Genomic DNA, 26231 nt, shown 5'->3' with positions numbered 1-26231 from the left:
GAGCTTCTCCATCAACAAATCAGTTGGCGATTTTTCTGTAGGGACCCTCTCTTTGCTCCAGGGTGTCAGTGTTGTTGAGCAGATCTACAGATGTTCAGGCCCTACAGCAGCCACCCACTGGAAGGGGACAGCAGCTGCAATCATAACAGCTGGTCCACATTTTTGTAAAGGAAACATTTACCAGAAAAACATCAGTTTACTGCAACTGAAGCTCCTGTGCTCTGAAATGCGCCAGTTTGAATGAAATTTCAGGGTGAATTTGTCTCTAATCACAGAGAATCTGTCTATCTAGAAGACCACCTGATCAACCTGTCCTCCCTTTACTCTCTGGACAAGATTTCTGCCTGTGTGTTTTGTTTTTGATTTTGGTTTGTTTTAGAACAGTCTAGGTCTTTTTCTGATAATGAAAGGAAACTGTTGGAAGTAGCATTTCTTTAGTTCAAAGCATAGAAGAGTTGTTTTCCTGAACCTTTGCAGCTCCTCAGTAGTAACATGTGGCAGAAAATCAGAAAAACTAGGTTGGAAGGGACGTCTGGGGGGTCATATAGTCCAACTCCCTGCTCCAAGCAGAGCTATATTCAAGGTCAGATTGGGTCATATACACTAACCAGTTTAGCCCTTGGTTATCATTTTTAGAGATTTCTGCCTCTGTAGCCACACAAGAGCTAATCTAGCATTCAGCACGGTGAATTAGACATAAATTTCGAGTCCTGGAGCAAAAGCAAGGCAGAGGGGCGAGACACTTCTGAGGTAGGTCAGCCATTAGCAGGATAGATGGTTTCTTGGAAAGGATTCCCACCGCTCATTTTTGCTGTCTTCCCTCCTGTCCCCACTGCCTGGTGGCCAAAGGGCCTGGGACCCTCAGCTGTGCAGAGGGTGAAATGCAGTGGTTGTGCGACTGTGCTCCGGAGGGTCAAAACCTTGGCAAGAGGGGCAGGAACAGGAATGATTATTGTTCACCAACTGTGCTTACGAAACAAAATTAGCCGCCCTCCTTAGTTCCTAGCTGTCCTTCCTTATCCTTTGCACAATTCCCCTATCTTCTATTCTCGTGTAATTTTTATATTTCCCTCAGCAATATTATTTGCACAGTGTTTTTTTTCTCACATGCTTATTTTTGCTGGATGCTTCACATTGGCTGAAATGTTGAGTTCTTTCCATCTGACTTAGAGGTTTCTGGTCTTACAGTTGCTCTGGAAAATTTTAAGTGCTTAATTAACATGCAACTACTGGAAAGGAAAAGAAAGAGGAAATACACAATCATATTCTTTTTATTTGACAGAGAGGAGAGCCTTATGGCACCAAAAATGGGTCTCTTCAAGAAATCGGGGTTTTCTTCCCATCCCAGCACCCTGTGTGATTTGTAGCTGCTGCCTGATCTCTCTGAGCATTCTTGCCTACCTTCTGCTAGGCAAGCAGAAGGTTTTCTTCCTGTTGAGATGGTGAGCGGCTTAGGGCAGGCTCCAGCCAGCCAAAACAGGGACCTGCGTCAGGTAGGAATGCCTCTGCCCTGGGAGCCCCTTGGATTCAGTGGGGAAGAGAGAGACACCTCAAGATGATTCACATCTGAAGTGGGATAGATCACAGCTCCGAAGAACCTTTCACACTCCGTTAGCTGCAAAGGGAGCCTAAAACTCCTGTGTAACTAACGTGGACAAAGAAAAGTTAGGTGGGAATCTATCCAGGCTGGAGTATATGCAGTATTTATCATGAGCAGCTCAGCTAAAGCACCTTTAGACACCTCAGCATAACAAATTATAATGATAGAAAAAGCTAGTTTTCCTGGCTTTATGGCGCACACAGAATCTTGCTGCCAAATATCACTATCAAAGCAAGCAGAACAGAAGTGACTTGAGCTCTTTTTTGTAATAGCAGTGAAGTACTGAAGCAAAAGCAAGTATAGTTCTTCTGGGAATAAATAAAAGAGCAGGGATCTGTATTAGAACAGCCCTTACAGAAGCTTAAAGGAAACTTGAAGCCTAATACTTTGTTTGCAAGGGGAAGAAGAATAATGAAGATGCAGCGATTGGAGCGGGAAGGGTTCGCCCTGTCGAGTTGCTCTTTAGTGGCAGGGAATATTCTGCTCGGCTCTGCATGATGAGCAGGCTGCCTCATTACAGTCGGTCTAGGTGGCAGAATTACTTTCAGAGGGGAAGGAACTGCGAGGTTTCTAGCTACCTGACATCTAAACCAAACGGTTTGGGTGATTAAGACAGCAAAATGTTGAACAACAACAGAAAGTCTCAGCAGGCCAAACAGTCTTTGAAACATGGTACTTTATACGAGACCTGCAACGGCTATGGGACATAAAGGGTCAGTAACAACCATTGCCACCGCTGGGTGTGGGGATGGGGAGCAGAGGTCTCTCCGGTAGCTGATCATCTAATGGAGTCACCTCCTATCTTGGGCCACTCCCATCATTTTCCCTACAGCCCCACTGTCCCTGACCAAATGCCCTCGTCCTCACTGCCCTGCTCCCTCCTCATCTTTGCTCCCCTTACTTCTCTTTCTCCTCAGATTATTTTGGTAACTGCACCTGTTCCTCCAGCAAGCATGTATTCATGGAGATAATCTGTCATTGGAGACTATTATGTTGTGTGTTTTGTTCCCCCTGTGCACTGTATCTGGTTAGGTTTAGCTTTAGCTCTGAAAATTGGGAGTTTTTTTCTTTTTCTGCTGCTGTGTTAGTACAGCACCTAGCACCACAGAGCTCTGCTCCACCGTCACAAACGCTGTAAGGAACCACTCCTGCATATGCTGATTTCTGGGACTCATCAGTCAGCAAGGGAGTGACAGTCTCTACCGTAGCCAAATGCTGGCTTCCTAGCCACAGGATTAGGTAAAAGAGCAGCAAAATTCTAATACCTAATTTGCTAAAGCCTTTTCTCATGCACAGATTTCCTGCTACAAAATTATGACTCAGGCATCACCGATTTCAATGGTCTGTTCTTCAAAGGATAAATGTTTTTCACCCAACAGGGTATTGAATCCTTTTCCCTAAGATGTGTTAGGTATTTGTGCAAGCACCATGTCGAGGTGTTGTTGTTATGGTAACTCTTATGTATTAGTCTGGATTCTACATATAGTGCAATTATGAATGTACTGTTGTTTTAAAATAATCTGAGCTGCCTCCAATGCATGGAGCCAGTAAGATCTGTACATCCACTCTGGGGCAGGGCTGCTTTTACAGTATACACTGTTTAAGTAAAATGTTGATGAAATATTTCTGTGGCAAATCGATGGAGAAGTCCACATTTCCCTTGAACTTTACTCCACAGTAAAAGAGAGACGCCTGCTTTTTTCCCTTTCAAATTAATCCAACGGTAGTTCTCAGGTAGTCACATGAGTCTGAACAAGGAAGACTGCACTGTATTAATTGAAAGGATTATATAAGCTATGATTCTCACACCCAGGTGATTTAGAGAAGACTGCTTTCACAGAAGTCTGTCAAGGTCCAGAAATTGCACACCCACGCCAGCCCTTCCTCTGTATATCCCCCCAAAGCCTCTTTGTCCTGGCCAGCAACTGCTCCTGACACCTTGGCCGTGTCCACCTGCACTTCCCAGCCCTTCCAACCCCTCCTGGCACTTTCATGCGGATGCTGCCTCAGCAGCCCCCAGTGCAAGAAGCTCCTCTTCCCCCCTGCCTTTCCAGATTTAATCTACTTTTCACTTTTCTGGAAGTGAAGCAGCTCCGATCTCAATGCAATATGGAGGACTTAAAAAAACACTGAGGACTGTGCCTCCAGTATCCACATTTTGCCTCAAGGCTCCAAAACATTCCCTGGATGTTACCCAGGGGACAATAAATCCACTTCTATCTCTCCAGACTTTGAAGGACAGACATTTTCTCTTAAATAGACCTTCTCTGTTTTCATTCCCTTATTTATCTGGAGCTGACACTTTAACACAGTTGAAGCAGCCAGGCACTAAAAACAAAGAGAAACCCGAGTCCTTGACTTCTTCTGAGACTTGCAGTCTGTGTTTAAGAAAAAAAAAATCTAACAAACAGAGAAAGCGCTTTTACAGACTTGTCTCTTTGGCTTTTCTAAAACATCAAATAGGCAGAGCAAAGATTAGCGGTTTCTTCTGCTTCGTGAGATACCAAAAAAAGAATAAATAAAAATATTCAGAGAATAAAAAAGAAAGAAGCAAAGAAACAAAAGACTGAGTGCACAAGGTATTCCTTCAATTTCTTGGGAAAACGTGCCGTGAGGCTAGAGACGGTTTGTTTGTTTGCATTGCATACCTTCACGTTGGGCTTTTGAAAAACGCTTCATTTAACTAGATACTTGACCTTCTTTGTGGATAATGTGTCTCCAAAATGTAGAAAAAGAAGGAGGCAAGGAAGGAAGGAAGGAACTACCTTTGCTCGTATTATCTTCAAAGGCTGCAACATTTCTGCAGGGTTTCTAGATAAACTGAGAAGGAGAGTTCTTCCATCCTTCCCCCGGCTCCCTGAGATGTTGTCCTCTGCCCCATCTGATGGAGGACTGATTTCACTTTCTAACCATTTGCTGCAGCCTGTTTTACGAGGCCTCAGCTGCAAATAAACCAGATTACTCAGCTGGTCTGGCCTCAGTGGACAATATTACCACTTCAAAGGACTGAAATCAAGGCGTTGTGCTTCATGTTCAACTACTGAATAAGGCAGAAACCAATAATGGAGGAGAAAAGTAAGATTACTGAAGATGGCCAGATGTCCAAAAGCACTGTGTGCATTGAGCCATGTGGGCTAAATGGTATCTCCGAGTATGGCAATGTCCTTGCCTTGGGCAGCCTGGGCTGGAAGTGCCCAGCTTGCTTTTGGGGCTAACAGAGCAATCACTGCCACAGGCAGGAGCACTGGAAGCTCTCAGAGGATGCCTAGAGGAAGCACAGCGCTCGCAGGTCAAGCAGTGGGATCAGAAATAAGGACAGTGGAGCGGAGTGACCAGAAAGAGAAGCAGCTGCAGGGACATAATTTGGTCCAAAAACAGTTGGAAAAAAATCCAGAAAGCAATTTGGGTATTGATTTGGCAAATAGCGCACTTGTTGTCCTGAGCAGACCTTAGCATCCCTTCTAACATCAGTGAGGGCTTCAGACTCTCTGTAAAACTCAGCCATTTATTTAATCGCTTAGATAAGGATTTGGGGGAATTTATTTGAGGCAGCCTGATTTGAAGCTCTTGGCCCTAGCCTTGAAGAGAATGAAGCTGGTCCTGAACATGAAGGGTGGTTCTCACGTGGGTTTTTCTGTCGCCACCATGTGAGACTAGCGCGTGCATGCAACAGGCACTGAGCCACAGCCACCAAACACATCCAGACTGCCAGCTGGACTTCGACCAGACATCCAAAGGTGAAATCTTATCTCCATGCCTGAGAGAAAACAGGAGGAGATGCAGATGGTCCCAATAAACCATTGCAGGAAACAAAGTACACTTGATAAGGAGCAAGGGAAAAGGAGGACGAGAATTCCTAATGTCAGTGATTCTGTTAAAGACTTTGACCATGCCTTATGGGAAACTGCAAAGTTAAAATATAAATAAACTGACTTTAAAACCTCAATATTGCAACAGTAGCGGCTGAGTTGAATTTAAATTACCTTCTGTAATTCTTGGAATGTCTAATGCTCTAAGAAAGTGTGATGTTTTTCTTACCTCTTACATAACTTTTTTGTCAAATTTCTGAAGCAATGTATTGATTTTATTTTTTTAAGGCAGAGACTATCAAGCCTCTTATCATTCTTTTACAAACAAGATGCAAGAACACCTAGGTATAAGGAAGGGAACAAACAACTCAGAGTGGATGCTTCTCCTCAAAGTCTTATCCAAGGATGATCCTAGCCCTTTTCCCAAAAGTCCCCAGATATATCAAAGAAAATATCAGATATCAAATAAATCAGAAATAAGAAAATCAAAGAAAATGATGGATGGAAACAACATATCAGTCATTGTCATTTTATTTTTCTGCTGGGGGGGAATCAGGTCCCTGCTCTGAATTAGCGTAGGTCTTGTCTACAAATGGGACTTAAATGCTGTAGACTATGTTGTGCTTTTGCTCTTTGCATTCTGAAAGACCTGTTGGCTTGAGAAAAAAGCAGTTGCGTATCTGCTCATAAACAGTGAAAACCAGACAGCCGCACACATAAGATCTAATTTGAAGGTTTAGTTTTGTCTTCACCATCTGAATGAGAATGAGTATTACATCAGCAAGAGCACAGTCTAGCCCTCTTTATGGCTCAGCATTCTGGGGCAAGTCCTTGCAGACCTACAATATTCCTTCTCATTGATTAGAATTAATTTAATAATAATATTATGCCTCTACTGAACACAAAACAATTCTATAAAACTTCTCTTTTTTTTCCTTTCTAAAATGGTATATGATACAAGTAAATCTACGGGACACTCTTAGACTGACTGCTGATTCATTTCTGATTCATAAAAATAAACAGATAGCAAGACATATGTCTGAGCCAAACAGCATTTACTCTGTGGGAACATGTAAATGTAATAACACTCTTTAACAGGGTTAAACAATATTAGCCCTCTGATTTGTCATTATTAGTGTCACTAATTCTAGTTTCATGAACATCACTGAAAATATATGGCACGCAAAAAACAACTACCATAATGTGAGCACATCCATCTGTCTTTCCAGAAGAAAAACAGGCTTGGCAGGGACTGCAGTTCTGCAAGGATTTGAAACAACAACTTTTTATTCATTAAAATGTGGTTATGGTCTGCAAATGGACTTGGGGGAGAGGAGGAGGGAGGGAAGAAATGATCTCTCATTACACACAGCACTTAGCCATCCCAGTTTGTCTTCCGCTGGCAATCTGCACTGACAGATACAATGGCTTATTACTGCCCCCATTGAAGCCAATGGAAAAATTCCCTGATGAATTTAGTGGGAGAAAGACCAGACCCCAAAGCTGGACTGCTGTCAGCAGTGGGGAGCCAATGTCAGTCTAAACAGAGCAAATTGGGTGTCTTTTCTGCCCCATGTGTCTTCAGCAAATTGCCAGCTAAGTGTTGAATCCAGGCTCTTTATAGCTGTTGAGGAGAGCGGCTTCTCGGGCTGTGCCAAGCTTGCGGAGTCTGAGGCTTTGCGAACCTCGTGAAATATTTACTAGCTTTGCAGAACGTGACTGAGTGTTGAAAGTCGTTTCTCCTCTGACTTCAGTGGAGGACTCACCTCTCCACCAGGACGTCACCGCTTTGCCTGGACATGCGTGTGAGCACGCATGTGAAGGAAGCGTTGAGACGCGGCGCTGCGGCAAGGCTCTTCCCCAGCACCGCGGCCTGGACCAGGTCTCATCTGCCACGCGTGCCTTGCTTTCCCTCCCCACCTCACCCGCCGCATGGGTCGCTGGTGCTCTGCTCAGGAGTCTCACCATGTGCAGTCCCTAACGCAGCAGCAAGAGGACCACGGCCGCTCGGGGATACGGTGCCTGGCTGCAGGAGCTGAGCATGAGCAACAGGAGCCACCCAGCCAAAAAGGGGTTTTGGAGGCGCACGATCGCCTTTTTGTTAACATGTTCTTAAAGCTACAAGTGAAGGAAGCCCCAGAGCTACCTTGAGCAGTCTCTTCCAGGATTTCTCTACTCTTAGAGCTGGAAGGGTTTTTTTCCCAGTACTTAGCCTCAACCTTCTTTGCTGCAAATTAAGGTGATTTCTTCTTGTCCTTTCCCCAGTGAACACGGAGAACAATTGATCACTGTCCTCGTTATAACAAACTTTTACATATTGGAAGACTGTTATCATATCTTTGCTCATTCTTTTCTTTTCTAGACTAAACAAACCCAATTCCTACAACCTTTCCTTGCAGGTCATGTTTTCCAAACCTCATATCATCCTGTTTGCTCTTCCTTGGCCTCTCGCCAATCCATCTATGTCTTTCTAACATTATGATGCCCAAGGCTGGACATCCTGCTCATATTTTGCTGCTTTGGCTATAGGAGGACAGTAAGGCAAAGGGAATTAGCATGAGATGAGAAGCTGATTTTTAATCCCCTCCATTATCCCTGAGCTGGATAGCACAAGTATTGCTGGAGGGTTTTAGGGGAAAAAAAGCCAGAGAGAGAGCTTGCTGAAACACTGAACGCCAAATTACATCAATTCCTAGTTGTGACCGGCTCTTAAATTATGCCGAGTCCTGATTAACCCTGGAGTTAGTACTTTGCTCAGATAAATATTCACCTGTGCGCTTGCCTCTGATGGGGATTTGGGGACAGCATGGAGAGTTTGCCTTGCTTCAGCTCCGCTCCCGCAAGCACCTCTGCCTCTCCCTACTGCGCTCCAGCAGTCCCGTCGCGTGGCGGATCACGACAGATATTGCTGTGCCGACTGTGGGAACGGGGGGAGGACACTGTTGTCACAGCCATGTTCTTCTATCTGTCATCTACTGGTAGCTATTTATACTGCGCTGATCACTGTGGTGGGGATGAGCACAGGGTAATGGTAATGCGCTAGAGAGCCTTTGAAGCAGAGTTCTGGAAAGAGACTGGGAGTTTCTTAATGTGCTAGGCTGAGCCAGGGAGGCAAGAGCTACCTATCCCGGCAAAGGGACCTCTTCTCCAGTGGCACTGGGTCTCTGCAGGCCTGTGCACTTCCACTGGCATTCAGAACACCTAAAAAATCACAATCCACGCCTGAAAAATGCAAACACCTTCCAGACTGAGCTCCAGGGCTCCAGTAGTAGCAGGTTCTGTTCACCCTGCCTCTCCTGTACTGTGTGTTGTCCTTTATGTGTTTTCTACCTTAAAAACCTATTTTTCTTGACAGAGAATGTTTCTTTTGGCATTTCCACCCCCAAATTTTCTTTTCTATGCCTCTTCATACCAGAAAAGGTGCGTTTCTGTGCATTGTCCTCCTAGAGTTGTGAAATCTTTGGATGCCCTTTAAGATGAAAGGAGTTATAGAAAATTAAATGAATTTTATTATCTACTGTAGCAGTGCTAGCCAAAAAGTGGGGGCCATATCCATCTGGGCTGTGTAACATGGCTAGAGCCAGACAGCAGGGCACTACAGCACCTGGATTATTCATTTTGATTTTTTCTTAATTCTATTTTTCCCCTCAATTGATTTGTAAGGAACCATCATTGCTCTTTATTGTTATAAACTAAGCTGTGCAGGAGGTTTCAAATGAAACCATTTAATTTTTTAATCCTCTGCTTCCTTAAGGAAAAAAACATTCCCCAAACACTATGTCTTGAGTGCTACTGGTGATGGGCAATCAAGGACCATTTTTAAATAGATTAATTTCTCCAGACAGTCCTGCCATTGACAAATCCAGTTAATAATACTACATGATTTCGGAGAACACAGAGAAATGTTATATCTAGTCATTCACCTGCAGAATAGCTTAACACTGCATGTCAGCATTTAAAGTGGATCGTCTGTAATTAGGGTACTATAAAACGTAAGTAGAGTGGTCACAGACAGTAAAACCCAAGGAAGTATCTTTGCAGTATGTGTGAGCACAGGCAGTTCTACATGATCATAATGGTCTTTCACAGCAGACTAATACAGAAAATGAGTAAAGTGTATGTGTATATGTACATGTATATGTATATGCAAACATGCATACACACACTACAGAGAACAGGTCTCACAGTCATATTAGCAATGTATTGTCCCCAAGGAAAACAGAGCCTGGAACTGGGAAAATTTATAGGAATGATTTTAGCTGAAGATGATTGCATCTACTTCTGTGATCCCACAAGACACTGAGGTTTCTCTGTCTTCCCCTCTATTTTCCCTTGCTACTGTGGAGGAAAACACACAAAACACAACTGCGGAGATCTGATGGCTACTCGGGAGATGAAGACAGCCTTTAATGGCATGCGGAGGGCAGGCAGTGCTCTTCTTTCCATCAGGAGTCCAGAGCCCCATGATAATGACAGGTACCCTATTGCCCGGCTCAGAGGCTCTGGAGTCACTCCAGACGCTGCTGCTGGGTGATGGCAACGCCAGGGAACCATTTTGCCCCAGGAACAGGACTCCTTACTCCATCCAAACCAGGCTATCAAGGGATGGTTAAGTCCCAAAGACAGGGTGTCAGGACCTTTGGGTTATTTTTCTAGCCATGGCCACCTGCACAACCCCACCTGGCTCTGTGGTCTCTCTTGGTCATCTCCTTTGCCGAGCGGGGTGGCGGCAGGGCCCCGGGGAGCTTCGGAGGCGATGCACCATGTAGGTCGCTTTGGCGCTGTGTGAGACTGTCTGGCGCAGAAAGGCTCACAAAAGTGCCTGCTGGGCAAGCGCTAACAAAGTGCTTATCCTTGCTTCAGACTAGTCTCGCTGCAGCTTATCTACAGCGCTCGCGTCTGTCAGCTGCGTGTTTAATGGCACTGCTCTCTGGAAAGATGAAATATATGGTTGGGCAATAAAAGAAAAGCTGGAAAGAAAGATTTATAATTTTCCCCTTAAGCCTGTCATTCATGTCATTAATATAGATGTGATTTAGGAGGGCAACAACTTTTTCTTCTTTTTTCTTCTTTCTTTTTTTGCTAAAAGCTTTGTGTATGTACCCACAGTCTGACAACCAAATGGGTCTGCCTTTCTTTTTTCCCCTCCAATATGCGGATTGCTTCTAATTCTGTCAGTCAAATGGAGCAGCAGTTTCAGGAGGGGAGTCATTAAGGCTCCCTCGGCATAAAGGACTGCATGCTGCGCCTTCGCTATTCATCAGGGCTGCGATGGAAGAGCGATTCCCTGCTCCTGAATAACGTGATTTTTTTCAGACACACAAAACATACCTTAGAAATGCTGTACAAACAAAGCTCACAATCTCCAAGTGCCATGCTTATTTTCTGTTTGTTACTTTGTGCTTTATTTTCACTTTTCATCATGTGCTACAGGACCCCATTCAGCAAAGCTCGGTGCTTGACTGCAGCCTCACTCAACAAAGCACTTGGCACTCGCTTAATTTCAGTCTGTGCTTAACTCCACGAAAATCAAACGGATTTGAGCATGTGCTTAAAGTAAAACATTTAGTTATATGATGTGTTAAAAGGGCATAGAGTTGAGACTTCCTGGTTAGAACTGAATGCGTGGTTTAGTCTAAATTTTTTTGCAAAAACAGCGGATTAGGTGATGCTGCAATGTTTCCCAAGCCAGTGTCAGTTTCAGCAAATCGTTGATGTAGGGGAAAAAAAGTACGAGAAAGATGAAATGTTTTTGAAGGTGTTTCTAAACAAAGTATTTTATTTTTATTTCCATTTTTTTGCAAACTGTCCTTTTGAAATTTCCTCCAGCGTTGTTTGGGAAATGTTTAAAAACCACGTAAAATGACAGAACAGCCTCTTATTTATAATCAAACAAAATCTTTTATTTGACTTCAGAAGAGTTCTCTTTGCTTTTTAACTCCTGAAAGATTTTTGACAAACCTTCATTTCACGTTCCTCTGAAACAGAAATAGTCATTTGGGTCATTTTTAGAGTGCCGGTACTGAATAGCAATTTGTGCGCGCAGCCATTTATTCCTGACTACCAGGCCAGAGTTCATTCATTTAGTCAAGCTTTTCCCTTAGAAAATAAAAATAAAATAAAAGCACTTGTTGAAATACTGAGCCAAGAGGGTGCCTGTCCTGGAGGCATTGCTGCAAACGGGGAGACGAGCAGCAGGACTGGTGGCCTGTTCTGCAGCTGGGAAACCAAATGGCTGTGATTTATCAGGGAAGTCAGGGAGCCTCTTGCAGGGCTGGTGACTTCCACAGTCCCCCAGATATCAATCCGGCACCGTTGCTATAAGACTATCTTCTCCATACAGTTAAGATAAAAAATACAGATGCCTAGAAACTGCACTCCTACGTTCCAAGTGTATCAAATGGATGGTGGAGGTCCTCGGAGACTGAGCGTTTGTCGAAATGCAAGATGTTACTTCCTGATTCCCTGCTCTGTTTTATGGTGTGGCAAATTTTTTATGGAGATAATATTCAAGGCCCACACTTAACTGCATTTAAATCCAGGAGAACCTGTCCAGGTCAGGTTTTTTTCTCATCGCTTTTAATGGCTGCAAACATCCTGCACATGTGAGTGACTGTAACAGCGTGTACGCGGTGTTTGCTAAGGTACAATGGAGTGAACACTTGGTACAACATGGTAAATGTCTCATGAAAAGAGTATCAAATGGACTGGCTAAAACCCGCAGAGACTGTCTGCTCTGCACTCAAATGCAGGACATTATTTCATGAGTCCCTGTGATCCCTTTGGCATTGTAATTCTAAACTGTGCAAAGAGAAGTGGATGAAGGCGGATTACAAATGCTGGTCCATATAAAGGACCCGTAATTATTTGTTAAACAGGCGTGTTTAGTCTCCTGTTCCGCTCTCTCCAGGCTGGGCTGTGCGGTGTTTTCCCCTTCCGCTCCCGGGCTGTATTACCAGTTGGTAAGGACTGCGGGTACCTCGTCCTGTTTTCTCACGAGCCGGCAGATAAGGTTTCTCCTTCAGCTCCCAGCTGATAGCCGGCCCGCGTCTGCCGGCGGAGGGTAACCGCCGGGGGATGCAAGCCCCATTCCCATGCTGTGCTGGCGGGACGTTTTGACCTGAATGCAGACATTTCTGTATGAGTATTTGACAGGTCTTCAAACATCTTCTCAAAACATTTTTGCCTTTTTCACTCCGTTCCCCCTTACGCATGGTGGGATTTGTTTCAAGATAAAATTTCTTAAAAACCTCAAGAAAGTATCTGCTTTTCTGTGCCTTCGCGTCTTTCTTTCCCTCATTCCCCCTGCGTTTGGATGAGGCCAAGTGTACGTTTCCCAGAAGCATCCCCTGCTTCATCTGCAGATGTGTGCGCACGGGTGTGTATATCTATATATATCTATCTATATGTATATTCTTTCTTACCCTGTTCCACTGTGATTTAAAATAGCAACGCTTTGCCAGTCTCCTCTCTCCCACCAGAGACAGGTAGGGTTATTTTGGAAGGTGCGAGGGTTGTTTGTTTTAATTTTTCTTGAAGTCACCAAAATGGTGTTAAATATAATTTTTGTGAAATGCTCCAAACCCACTGCATTTGCCTGGGTGTATTGTTTTTCAGGCGCTCTCCCACCTCTAATCAGCTATGATTCGGCACAGTTGGCAGTCTCTGCTCGGTAAGCAGACTGTCTGAATCACAGCTCAGCCCTGGAAAGGATGGTCTTTCTAGGTCAGGGCTAAATATACTGAGTATGGGGGTGAGGATGGAAAAGTTCCCGTTCCAGCTGCTCCCCTGGGCTGAGTCCCCGGGGACGACAGCTCCCTGCCTCGCTGCCGCAGCGGGAGGCTCCGTCCGCCGGCATCGGTGAGCGGAGGAGCGGAAGCGTGACAGCGACGACAGCCCAGCGGCAGAGGGGTCCCGCGGGGAGGCGGCGTGCGGAGCTGCTTTCGGGCAGCCTCGCCGCGGCTCGAAGTTGGGAGGCGAAGAGGGGCGTCAGCGTCCCAGCTGCGGCGTGGGCTGGGGCGGGGGGGGGCCGGCGGCCCCTCGTCCCCGCGCCGAGCGAGGCAGGGTGGCCGGCGGCCGCGGGGGCCGTTGGACGTGCCCGCCCGCCGGCAGGCAGGGGAGCTGCCAGACCCCCGCCGCGGCTCTCGGAGGGGCCGCCGGGGCCGGCCGCGAAGGCAGCGCCGGGAGGCCTCGCGGGGAGGGCGGCCGCGCCACGAGGGTCCGGCCGCGGGTGGCGCTCGGTGGCGGTCGGGCGAGACGCCCCGCTGAGGCGCGAGGCCGCGTGGGGCGAGCCGGCGGGCTCGCTTCCGGGCTGACGTCCGCCTGATGGCGGCTGAAGCACGTCAGCTACGGAGAGGGCTGGCGGGAGCGCCCGGCCCAGCTCTCCCGCCAGCCCACGGCTGGGGCTTGGCAATCTGGCTGGAAAAACTAGAGCACAAATCCCCGTGCCGTTTGACGGCAGTAATGAAACAAACTCCCTTTTCCGGGAGTGGGGCTGCATTTCCACGGGAGCGTGAGCCCCTTCCTACTAACTCTGCGACACCGTCTCTCGTTGTCATCTAGCTCTTAGCCTCCTGCAAGAGTTTTCTTTCCTTTTAGAAGGTGAAGCTTGCTCAAGAGTGCTACAGTTGCTAGAGGCAACTATTCTGCAAAATCTTTTTATAAGATGTATTTAAATAATTAAAAATCTTTTAACAGCACCGTGCCTGTAGGATCAAATATCTCATTTGCGCTGTGCGGGGCGAGGGCAAATGTTTGCTGCTTCGGTAGAACGGCGATAAACAGGGGACAGAGCGGGGTGAAACGGCTGCTCCAACTCCGCTAGTACTAATGCACCTTTTCCAGTAAAAAAGTGGGATCTGAGGTCTGTTTAGTTTATTATTGGAAGAAAAGTAATGGGGAGGGGGAAGGAGTAAGCTTATAATGGAGTCAATTCAACGTAGTTGGCAACAAGAGCAGAACAGCCTTACATCAGTGACATTTTCCAGTGAAACAAACCTGTTGTACAGAGAACAATTTTTAATTAACTCTGTATCTCATGCGTCGGGGAACGTGAGCAAACTTCTTTATGACTTTACTTTTGGCTGCAAAGTATATCCCGGTTTTTATTCTCCAAGAATAGATTCATGAGGTGAGTGGCAGGGAAGAGACGGTTTCTAAATATGCAAGTGAAACTTGGTACAGAGCAACTTTTGCAGGCGCTTCATTGATTTTTTTTATCGGCCACTTCTACATGGAGTGGAGCACAGCGTGCTGAGCACCAAATGGTGCTGAAAGGCCCTGCAAGAAGACGACGGCGGGCCGAAGTTTGGAGTTTGGGGAACCCGAAGACTTGGTGCTTAGCCTTGATGAAAACCAGCGCAGGCCTGCCCGAAGACGGGGGCCAGGCTCGCGGGGGCCGGCCGGGAGCGCCTGCTGTCAGCCGCACTGTCCTCGCCGTCCCCGCCGCAGAGCCCTGCGCTACGGCCCGACCTGACGCAGCGGGCAGGCGGCCTCTCTGCTAACGGCAGAGCAAAGCTCCTCCGGGCCAAGCGGCGATGCCCGAGCCCGCGGGGCGGCTGAGGTCAGGCCTGGGGCTGGTGACAGCCGCTTCTCGCGTCTGGCAGAGCAGGGGTGAAACCAGGCCGAGGCGGGAGCTGCTGCCCGGGGCACCGGGCGGCCGGCGGCGGCCGGAGGGGTGTAACTCAGCCCCGGGGACGCACGCTACGACGTTTGGACGTGTTTCTCCAGAAAGCCGAACTCCTGCATGGCGAAATGAAACGCTTCCTCTGTGGGGTTTGTTGTTGTTGTTTTTTAACTAGCCTGGCGAAATAACTCCTGCACTTAATTAACTTTCCCAATCAGCAGCAGCAACTGCGTGCTGCAGGTTAGTGGCGGGGCTCGCCTGGCCGCGGGTCTCCGCGCTGCTGAAGCGCGCGCTGGGCTTTGCAAACAAGAACAGGGCAGAAGCTCGAACCGGCGGCAAGCTGGATTGGGGGGAAGGCGAAAAAACCTGGAGAATGGGTTCACAAGCACACGAGCATCTCTGCTGGGCTTTGCACATCTTCTGACGTTCCAGCAAAGTGGCGCAAAATATAGATCACGTTTATGGCTGCAAAAGGAGGTTGCTGGTTTCCAGTCAAGCTGAAGAAATGAATATTTAGTGGTGAGTTGAGAAGGAATTAAAAAGACCCAACTGTGAAGCCCTTGGCTTCACTCACAGTCCTGAGGCTCACCAAAGCTCAGGTATTTGTCCCAGTGGGGGGCCCTGCTTGGCCCGCACCCCCCGCCACCCCGCGGCTCCCGCTAAGGCGCGGAGATCAGAGCTGAGCTGCGGACGTAATAATGGCGTGTTGAACAGCGCAGATCATAGGGGAGATGAATTTGTATGCTTTAGCACAAATGAGATTGCATTTCTAAAATCCTAATAAGCATAAAGATGGATCCAGAGGGATTGTTTCAAACCAAGCCAGAATAAGAATCTCATCCAGAATTTACCTAATGGACAAAAGGAGAGAGAGCTCTCAAATAATGGGCGCATCAAATGGACCAAAGGGCATGTAAGTAAGAAGAAATATGATCCCATTCTGGGGCGCGGAGGCCTGCAGTGGGGCATAGAGGAACCTTGCAAATAGTAGCTGTGTTGGAGAGGGAGGCCAATGAGCGGATCGCAGTGTCTTTCTCTCTTAAATACAAGGGTCAAGGAAGTACTTTATGTATAGATGAATAATTGCTTTACGAGGCCAAGTCCTCCATTGAAGCTAATGGAAAATTTGTCATTGACTTCAATGGGATCGGCACTAGACCCATAACGAGAAAATAATAATGGTCTTGTCTGCAATACAAAGCCAAAAAATGAAAAAAAAAGGGAGCCAGCATTCACAGCAGCCAAGAGCCTTCCGCGTGGATCTAGGAAAACTGTACTTGGTGAATCATTTCTCTGTTAGATAGAGCATTTGTTCTGTTCCTGATTTATCTCCAAGCAAATTTAGACTGCTCAAAATCGATTTGCTCGTTATAATTTTTTCAATGCCTATGGGCAAACTCTTGGCTTCTGCTGCTTCCTATTGTTATGCCTGCGGAGCAATTGGTTGCCTCGCTCACGTGGGTCTGCTGTCGCTCCCTGCCTGCGCGACGCGATGTTATAAATAGAGGGCTGGTAAAAATCCCAGCTAGCCATATTTCACAGAGGTGGGCTGGCTTGGCCAAGGAGTGCCCAGGACTTCTGTTACACTACCCGTCATCCCCCAGATCCAGAGGTTCATGCTGGGGAGCCTGCTGAGTCCCAAGGCAATGCTTGGTCAGTGTCAGCGCGTTGTATGGACGCCGTTACGGTTCTGCCAGCTCTTCCTGCGAGGGATTGCAGCAGTGCCCCGAGGGGACGGTGTGCGGCCATTGAAGGCCTCTGGCTGTTCCCCTCGGGGCTGCCGCTTACCCGGGAGTTTCATTTCAGCTTTTCGTATCTGGGCTCCCTGTTGGCCATTTTATTTATGGTTGGCTATGTTGTTGTCCTGTCCAACCTAGCTTTGTGCTTCGCTCTGTGCTGTTAGACACTCGCTGGCCTAGAGAGGCATCGAATGAGCCTTTATCAGTTTCGGTTACTATAAACTGGAAATTGCTGGGGAGTTTAATCACTGCCTGTCCCCGAAGTCCTTCCACAGGTGATGCTCCCGTTGCGGGATCAGTCCCACTGTTGTTAAGTGAGTGCAAGAAGCTCTGTTCAGCTGGGTGGTCTGCGAGAGGAACCCAGGTTTAGCTTAGGTCTGTTACATACGAGTAAGCGCCGGTGTCATGCTCACACCAGCATCGTACAGGTTTGTCCTTTACTTCAGATTGCGTAAACGGTTGCATGTTGGGTTTAGCCATGAGCCATCAGGCCTTTCTCTGGATCCTTTGTTCCTCCGGTACCTTATACCAAAGAGGTTTTCTGGAAATGCTAAAAATTTGCATGATATTAAAATGCATGTTCCATTGGGCTTTCCAGCTAATTCTTTCTTTTTTTTTCCCCTAACAAATAGGGCTCAGTTTTACCATTGTTCATTTTTTCTCTTATTTAAGCAAAATTTTCAGCCATTCAGTGCCTCTGTTGAGATTTTTTTCTTTCATTACTTTATGGCAGATGAAAGTTAAGAGGTCCAATTACTAACATTTTATGATAGCACAGAATATTATTAAAGCACTTAAGAGGTTATTAACACCTTTTATGTACCTCATTATTTAAAAGCCTGCCATATTTAATCATTTTAGCACCATTAAATTGGCATTAACAACAACCCTATGACTTACACTCAGAAATGTCACAATTTGACAACACTAACGCAATAAAACATCTTGCAGAAACCTGGAGGCACCAGGTGAGCTAGAATGCTTCAGGGCTTTCTGGTGGCTTCCAGCCCCAGAGAGCAGCAGGGGGTCCCACGGGGTCCCCACCTCACGTGCTGCATGCGGCCGGACAACCCGGCTCGCAGCGGTGGCCAGTGATGGGCGGCTTAGCGGGCCTGCGAGCAGGGCGCCAGGCTGGGATTGCCCTGCGCTTGCTGGAGAAGCAGCAGCTTCCCTTCATGTAGCCCTCTTGGGTGTCCCAGCGCGGCTGATGGTCCCAGGGCCGGCCCGTAGGCCAGGACCCGCCGGATGCTCCCTGTGCTGCCACGTCCCCTTTTTGGTAGAGCTGTTACATATGTGCTACTCCCACCTGTAAAGCCGTAAATTTTTTTTTTCCCGTGCTCCTCATCTTGGGTCCTTTTCCTTTTTTTCCCTCCCCTTGCTCTAGGGGCTTGAGGCTTAAATACAATCTGGCATTTAGCAATTAGGCACTTAATATCAGCCTCTACCCATTGATTATCAAGGACGGAAAAACAACAGCAGTGGAGTGGCTAAGTGGAATATCACATTGATCAAGCCAGAAGTGTTATTTTTACAGCTTCCTGATCATTTATAACAACCTGCTAAAGGCCAATGGGGCTGGGTGGGTCAGAGAAGCGCTGCGGACGATGGGGGCGTCCCAGTCCCTCCTTTCCAGCTCTCGAACTGAAGCTGCAAGAGCAAGATTCAATTTATAGGGGACTTTTTTCCAGCAAAATGTGGGCTGAATTTGTGTTTTTTTCTTTAAGGCTTACAAACAAAGCCCTTTCCAAATATCGTTATTTTCATAGATGAGCATTACTAATATATTTTGGCTTTTTAAAACACATCCTTGTGTTCACTCTGACAACAACTGCTCTGCAGCTGAACACAGGATCGGGCAAATCTAGTCCATCCCTTGTCTGCCCTGACTTCAGCAATGTTCCTTTTCTTCGCGGTTGTCTAGCAGAAAAATGGGAAAGGTCCAAAATGCTTCAAGTCTGAAGCCATAAAAGGCCTCCTGAGTTGTCTCTCAGATGCTGGCGCTCAGACAAGTGCCTGTGTCAAAACCTCCCCCCGCCCCGACAGGTCTATGTACAAAACACACCAGTCCCATCTGCTGGAAGGGTGCCATCGCCTCTATCAGTATATTAGTTCAGCCATTTGGGGACAGTAAATGTCAGTATTTGTAGTGCAGACAGGTCAGGGCATTCTGCTGCTAATTAGACTGTCTGTCCACAGCAAAATCCCCCGTTTAGGTTAATCACAGGCTTTTCCCTATTTCCATTGTCCTTGGAGGAAAGTATTAATATTCCACCCAGCCAGGCTTGGATTTGTTTGCATTGCATCTGTATCTGCAGCACTTTAAGGCTGGTAGATCTTGAGGTCTCTTGAACAAATTACAGGAGCCTTTATACCTCGAGTGCTGGGCTTTATCCCCTGCAAATTATCCTTTATCCCGTGCAAATTACCCGGGTGTGGAGCAGAGAGAGGGGAGCAAGGCTTGCTCGCCCCCACCTCTCGAGCAGGCCAGGCTGCCTCGTAAGGTGGAGAGGTGAAGGGAGCGATTAGCGCGTGTTGGCGGTGGGTTTAGCAGCAGGACCCCGGCGCTGAGGAGGATGAGGGGATGCAGAGCTCTGCCTGCTTCCTCCGCCGTGTCTAGCTCCTGTCCCCCCACCAGGCGCCTCGGTCCCTCTAGACCTTCCTGCCTCTCCTCCTTGCATCTCTCCCCCACTTTTTAAGGCTTTTTTCTCCCGTTACTCTTGAAGCGTGCTTCACCAGGAGACTCCAGACAGAATTTCAGATGTGCACGTGCCTAACGTGCTGCTAACCCTTAGCCTCAGAGCATGCGGCTGTAAGCCTGTCCAGTTTGCCTTGCAGCTGGGACCCACGCGACCCGCGGGGCAGCGGGCAGCCAGCGGCGTGGCCGTGCAGCAGTGCCAGGGCCCACGCCGCGACGGTCCGCTACTCTGGACGTGCTGTATAATACTGTTCTTAAAATGGCAAAGCGTACATCATGCCTATATGAGCAAGTCTTATCTGTGCTATCAGTACAGTTACAGCAACGACGCTGTAACAGTATAGCTCCCATGTGGACTTCCCTCTTAATTCTTCATTGCCAAAAGAGGGGAGATAACTGATATTTACTGAGTATCTTGCTGTCAAATGCAGTGGAGGTGAGCCTCTAGGTCTAACCACAGTGCAGCTAGGCGAGACTAGCCAGGGGCCATGTAACGCTGAGGCAGTGAAATGCTATGGTCCCTGTGATTATTTCAGACTAGCTATTGCCCTTTACCTTCCGAGTTAACTTTCAAACCTCAGGCAGCACTTGCTCTGCTTGCGCAGATGCATTTCACTGGGGCGTTTGTCCCCAGGCCTCTGCAGCTCTGCCAGCAAAAGTTTCTAGTTTAGCTCGTCCTTTGTCAGCTGGGGAACGGTCTCCTCAGCAAACAGAGCTCGGCAATTTGGCTGCGTGCTACAGAATACCAGCCCAGGCTGATGCAGACCCAGGATCATTTATCATCTGGGTTTCTGATGGATGAGGCGATAGGAGTTGGTGGCTTTGGTCCATTACTGTTGGAACCAACTGATCTCCTCATTGGCAGCCTCAGCGGGATCTGGGGACGACTTTTCAGGCCGTGTGGCACCTTTTCATCCTTGGAGGGAGCTGCTGTCCTTTAGGAGAGCCGTGCGCCGTTGGCACAGGGGCCCTCGTGGTTTTGCTCCTGCACTTGCCGGAGCTCCGCGGCGGGCCCCCGGGCTGCAGCCCTGCGACGTATTGCCTGGGGCTCCCGGGCCGGGCGTGCGGATCTGCCACAGCTCCTCTCTCGCTGCATTTTCAGCGTGGCAGCTCCGTGGCTGGTTTGCGGCACGGAGGTGTTTGGGCTCGTGCGGATCTTGCTGCCCCGGGGGGCTCTGCGCAGAGCCCGCCGCAGCATGCGGGGGACAGGCAAGCGGAGCTCACGTGCACGGCTCGCCTGGCGCTCGGTGCAGGCTCTGCGCTTCAAGTTAGAAGTTAGTCTTGGCTTTTAAGGTCTATTCCAACCCATTTAACTCCTGAGCTGTTTGTGAAAAACAAGATGGGAAATGTAAAAGCTTTCATGAGCTCAGCTCCTGTAACTCAAAGTAAATGGGGAAAGTTGCAGTAAATTTACAGTCAGGAGAAAGAAGAGCTGCTCTTTTTATAAACTATCACTTTGTTCAGAGACAGCTTATCATCAAAGAATAAGCTTAGGTGATGGCTGTTGCTGGGGTGTTTTGTGCCTTTTTTGATTTTTTTTTTAAATTTTTTGTTACACAGTATGATTCTTGAACAGATACTCAAAACAAGCAAGATTGGCTCATCATCCCTCTTTAATTCCACATCATGTCACTTTGGAAGGGAAATGGCTTGGTAAAAGCCAGAGAGTTCAGATATGATGCTGGCAGATCGTTATGAAATATTCACAAGACATTTAGTTTAACTTGGTGCTAATTGAACACTGACAGCATAAGTTACTCCTGCCTGCAGCAATAGTCTATCACGTTTAGGCAAGTGACATTCCTTCCCCTTTGATGCTCCCCTGGATGGGAGATTGCGAAGCAGCACGGCGAACACCCGGGAAACACTCGGGCACGCGCCATCCGCCGAGACGGGCCCTGCGCTCCCCACGCGGGGAGAATCCTCCAGAGCTGGGAGTTTATTTGCACAGGGGCCGTAGTGCTAGAGACTTCAACTTTTTCTACGGAGGGAAAATATTCAGTGTTGGGTAAGGTGTGAATTGAAATTGGTACAGATATCCTGGAATATCTTCCTCAGCAAAAACATTAGAAGAAAGACTATTTGTAGTTTAGCTTCTGTCACTTCTCTGAAGTTGTGACCCTGAAGCCCCCTGAGATAAGAGGGTTTACAGGGCAGTTACAGCTATACTAATATAAGAATATATTTCTCTATGGAGACATGGCCTTATTTACTTCTCTTTCATTTTTATTTCTATAGCTCAACATACTGTTTACTGACATTTGTGAATTTGCTTCTTCTTTGTCAGTTCAGCTTCCCCCACGGACACATTTAATAACAGGAATTTTCCTACCATCTTAATTGTCTCTTATTTTAGAGCCAAGCTGAGTTTGAAGCACGCGAGTAATGCAATCACTTTAGTCATCAGACACGATGTGTGGTCTAAACAGCCTGGATCAAAACTCAGTACCCAGCGCTGCGGGAGAGCTGCTGCTGCCGCCCGTCTGTGGTTTAGGGGCAGTTATTGCCCTGGCTGCCTCAGTTTCCCAGCCTGGGGGAAAGGCCAAGGCGATAACCAGGGACTTGTTCCAGCTCCCCAGTGGAGGCGTCGGCTCGGGGACGGCCCTGCGCAGCCGGCCGCAGCGAGGCGGGGGACGCGGTGATGGGGAGGGACCTTGTTTCACTCTTTGCACCGCGGCCCGTGCCGGCCACATGGTGCCATTCAGTGTAGGTGAAGAGTTAGGAGACTTTGTCTCAGTGGCACGTTAGAAAAGTGAATGTTTTTAACCTGCTGGGGAAAATGTCCCCATCTGCCCAATTCAGCTCTCCTGAGGAGCTAAACTGAGACACACAGGAGAAGGCATTAATGAAACTGTAGCTGAATGCTGAGCCGACAGTGATTTGAATTACAGGAGTTCATCTAGCAAATGGCAAGGTGACCGCAGGACTGACGGAGAGCCCTCGCTGGACTCTCGCGATCACCATAACTGACTGAGAGATTATTCTTCTTGTTGCTGCAGCTTGTAGCGAGCGTCTAAGAGCCCCAGCCAGTAAAAGGACCAAAGAGCCATTGTTCAGTGCTTGTGCAAACACAGGGAAAAACAGACAGTTCCTTCTCCAGCGTGCTTATGGGAAACAACAGATGGACGTAGACAGCCATGGAAGACAAGGAAAAATGTGTGTAATATTGCCTGGGCAGGAGTCGCCGCACACCAGTGCTGAGGCTTTGTTTTTCCCTTTCATACGGAAATCACTGGAAAGGGTTTAAAAATAGCTGTGACTTCTGAGCTTGGGGTAGGGGGGAGATGACGGCAGGTTTCTGAGCACCCCACAGCTGGACAGGCTGGAAGCAGCAGCCCCCTGTCCTGGCACCGGAGGAGAGAGGTGAGATGGGGTCAGCCAAGAAGGAGCTTCTGTCCCGTGGCAGAGAGGAGAGGACTCCTCTGGGACTGCAGAGAGGGTGACGGGATAAAGGCAAGGGACCGAGAAAGGGTCTCAGCCGTGTCCTGCTTGGCCATGAGAGGGCCAGGGAGCATTGCTCCAGGTAAGAGCTAGGGATGCTTCAGTAACCAGAAGCTAATTTAATTTCCGAAATAGATAGGCAAAGCCACATCTCAGAGATGCTATGAAGAAGGAATCCGAAGCACGAGCACAGAATCTGGAAGTAAGGGCATAACTGAGCTGAAAGACCTGCACCTCTTCTGCCCTAGGGTTTTATGCTGAGGTGGCAAATCTGAGACAGTGATCTGCTGCAAAAACACGCCTTGCTTGCAATGAATACATGGTCCTAAACATATTTTCAAAAGCAAAGGATGCAAAACCAGACTAAATAAGAGCTCCGCAGACTTTCTTTCTGTGAACTATCCACTGTTGCCGTCGCTGAGCATCACTCTTGAAATACTACTGTCTTCAGGGGGAGGGGGTTGAATAAACTTACAACCTCCTATGTCTGTATAAAACATCCTCTCCACGAGAAGCAGAGGGAGGAACGTGGAACGTCGCATCCTCCGTGGCATCCCGCTCCAACTGGCTTCCCTAAGCATTGCTCTTCAGGAGGGAAAATAAATGAGGCTTTCGAAATTGTTTTACTTGATTCATTTCATTCTGGGCTAGAGCAAGGCAAATAGACAGTGGGAGGACTTCACTGATAAAGTATTTTTTTCCAAAGCAGAGAATACCAGAAGATAACACAACAGCAAATTACTGCATATTTTAAACCCTTGTAGCTAAACATTCCGTTTTGGGGCCGCGCCAGGTATCTCGCGGTGCCAATGAAAATGGGATACAGATGTTCACTTGTTTGGATGGAGACACTGCAATAATTCATGCCTGCTACAAATTATAGGATGTGTCGTGCTCATAGAAGAATACCCTGACCCTTTTTCAGCAATAAGAAAACATATTCTCTCTACCTGTGTTAAGGAAAATAAGGTCTGTAAAAATTGTGAACCTGGGAGGTCCATTTGTTCAGTTTCCAAAACGTTACCGCCGTTGTCGGGAGAAAGCCTGAACCGCCGCAAGGGCTGACACGGATGCAAATCAAATGGTGTCATCACTCTCAGAGGGGAGTGAAGCAATGTCCGGGACAGGTATGCGCGATGTTGAATATGTGCTGTTAAATGCGTTTGAAGGGAGGCCCTGAGCTTTCAGAAGAGCAGAGGTTTGGGATGTTGTGTCCAAGACATAATTTTTTTACACGAGAGCTTTGAAGAGCCTGTTATTTTGTAAGAAGAATTTAGGTGCTTTTAAAATGTTACCTCTGGTTTTGAACTCATTTGTGATTAAAATAGTCTCATTAAAGTCCATAGCAACAGAGCGCTCAGGAACGGGATTTGTGCACTTCAGTGGACGTTATTAAAATGGGAGCTGTACACACCAAAGATACGTGGGGACGGGATGCGGGGAAAGAAAGGCTGAGCCCATCACACTTAAGTATAGCAGCAGGGCCAAGACTCACCTTCTGCTTTGTCGTGTGTAGCAGATAACTGCAAAACACCTCTGCCAAAAGAATTTGCTAGCAGACCCGAATGCCCGCACCGCTGCTTCCCTCAGTCGTGCCGCCCGCGGGACAGGCACCGACACGCTCGCTCCCGCTGCACAGCTGCAGGTTCAAGGAATGCACGTGCAAATTCGGCAGGTAGAAATTGCACTCTCAAAATTAGAATGCACTTCCTGAAATCACGTCTCTCTGCTTTCCCTGCCTGCTGTTCTGTTTTTCATTTTCTTCTTGCAATGTCCATATGAATATGAAGACTTTTTTCTTCCTCGTCCACCTTAATGGTGGAGTCATAACTGAAGCCCAGATCAGGCTTGTGGGGATCCAGCACCACTGTTGTGCAAATTTTTAAAAAGTGTGCACAATTTTTCTTTCATTTCCCTGAATTTTACTTTCTCCGTAATTTGATGGCATGATTTGGGGCTTGACGGAGCTGGTACAAATTTGGGATGTGACGACTTGTTCTGTTATTTAATTTGGGAGGCATTTAAGGTTTTATTCATCTTTCTCAAATTGTAGATTGACTTTTAATTCAAAATCTCATTTTGAAACAAAAACCTGAAACATTTTTGATTCAGTAGCGCTTAAATGCAGCGTTTTGATTTCCCTAAATTTTTTTCAACTGTTTTTCTTGGCTTAAACCACTCGCCAGATTTTTTCCAACTTAATGAAAAGTTTTGGCATTCTGAAATGGCATCTTCTGCGGGACTGGCTGTCGACTGAAAATGTTTTGCCCTCGTAGTATTTACTAAAGCAAACTCTTTGCATCAGTGCAGACCATGAACAACCGTAGCGAGCGCTGTCTGTTGGGATAGCGGTTTTCTGTCTTCTTCAATATGCAGACCATTCACAACGTTCCCATGGAAATGTGGATCCCAGTGCAGCAAATTTAAAGCTACTAACAAAGCAATACCTTTTCTCAGATATCTCTGTGGACTCCTTCAAGCCCCCAGACCCCCAGAGGTTCACAGAGCACAGGTAAAACTACTTTAGGCTCACTCATACTTGCTCACATCATGTGGCTGTGCAGCAAATACACGCTGCCCCTTTGCTAGTTCTGCGGTGGAGCTAGTCTCAGCCAGAAATAAAGGCAGGTTCTATTTTTTCTTCTGTAAGTATGTTCAAAACATGAATTTCCATGAGTTTCCAACATAAGACCCATATCTGCATGGTAAGTAGAGTCACTTTCACTTGCAAATGAGGTTGGATCTGCTAAAAAATCTGCTAATTTGCAATAAAAATAGCACCCATCTTTGCTCTGCAAATATAGCCTATTTGAAAACTGTCCCATTTTCAGAACTGTAGCAGCTTGTAGGATGGGAGAAAGGGGAAGGAGGAAATACCTTGCATTTGAAGTCACTTTTCATTTCTCCAGGACTATTTCACACACCTTTAGTCATTATGCTGCATTTTGTGTTGTCACATTAATTTTCACAGCAACAGACTGACATAAACAGTGTGACTGCAGTGCAGAATCAAGAGAAGCTGGATTGATTGGGAGGAAGAAGGATTTTGTTCAGACATAAATATCTCCTGCCATACTGAGGGGAGTAAAAAAAAAAAAATGGCCAGCCAAGAAATTGCTTTTTGTAAGAACGTTCTGTTTCTCGCTCGCTCGCTCGCTCTTTTTTTTTTTAATTCACGCTCCAGTGTGAGAGACCTAGAACAAGGGGGAACCAAGTGGCTTTTTAATGCATTTGTGAGGCTGAATGCAGCAAGCGGGTGCATGCAGGTGGGTGAAACTGCAACAAATAGCAGATGAAGAAGGTGAACATGAATCCAGAAGAT

The sequence above is a fragment of the Struthio camelus genome, chromosome 18, assembly GCF_040807025.1.
Source record: "Struthio camelus isolate bStrCam1 chromosome 18, bStrCam1.hap1, whole genome shotgun sequence".
Lineage (NCBI taxonomy): Eukaryota > Metazoa > Chordata > Aves > Struthioniformes > Struthionidae > Struthio > Struthio camelus.
Note: the sequence above shows the minus strand (reverse complement) of the source record.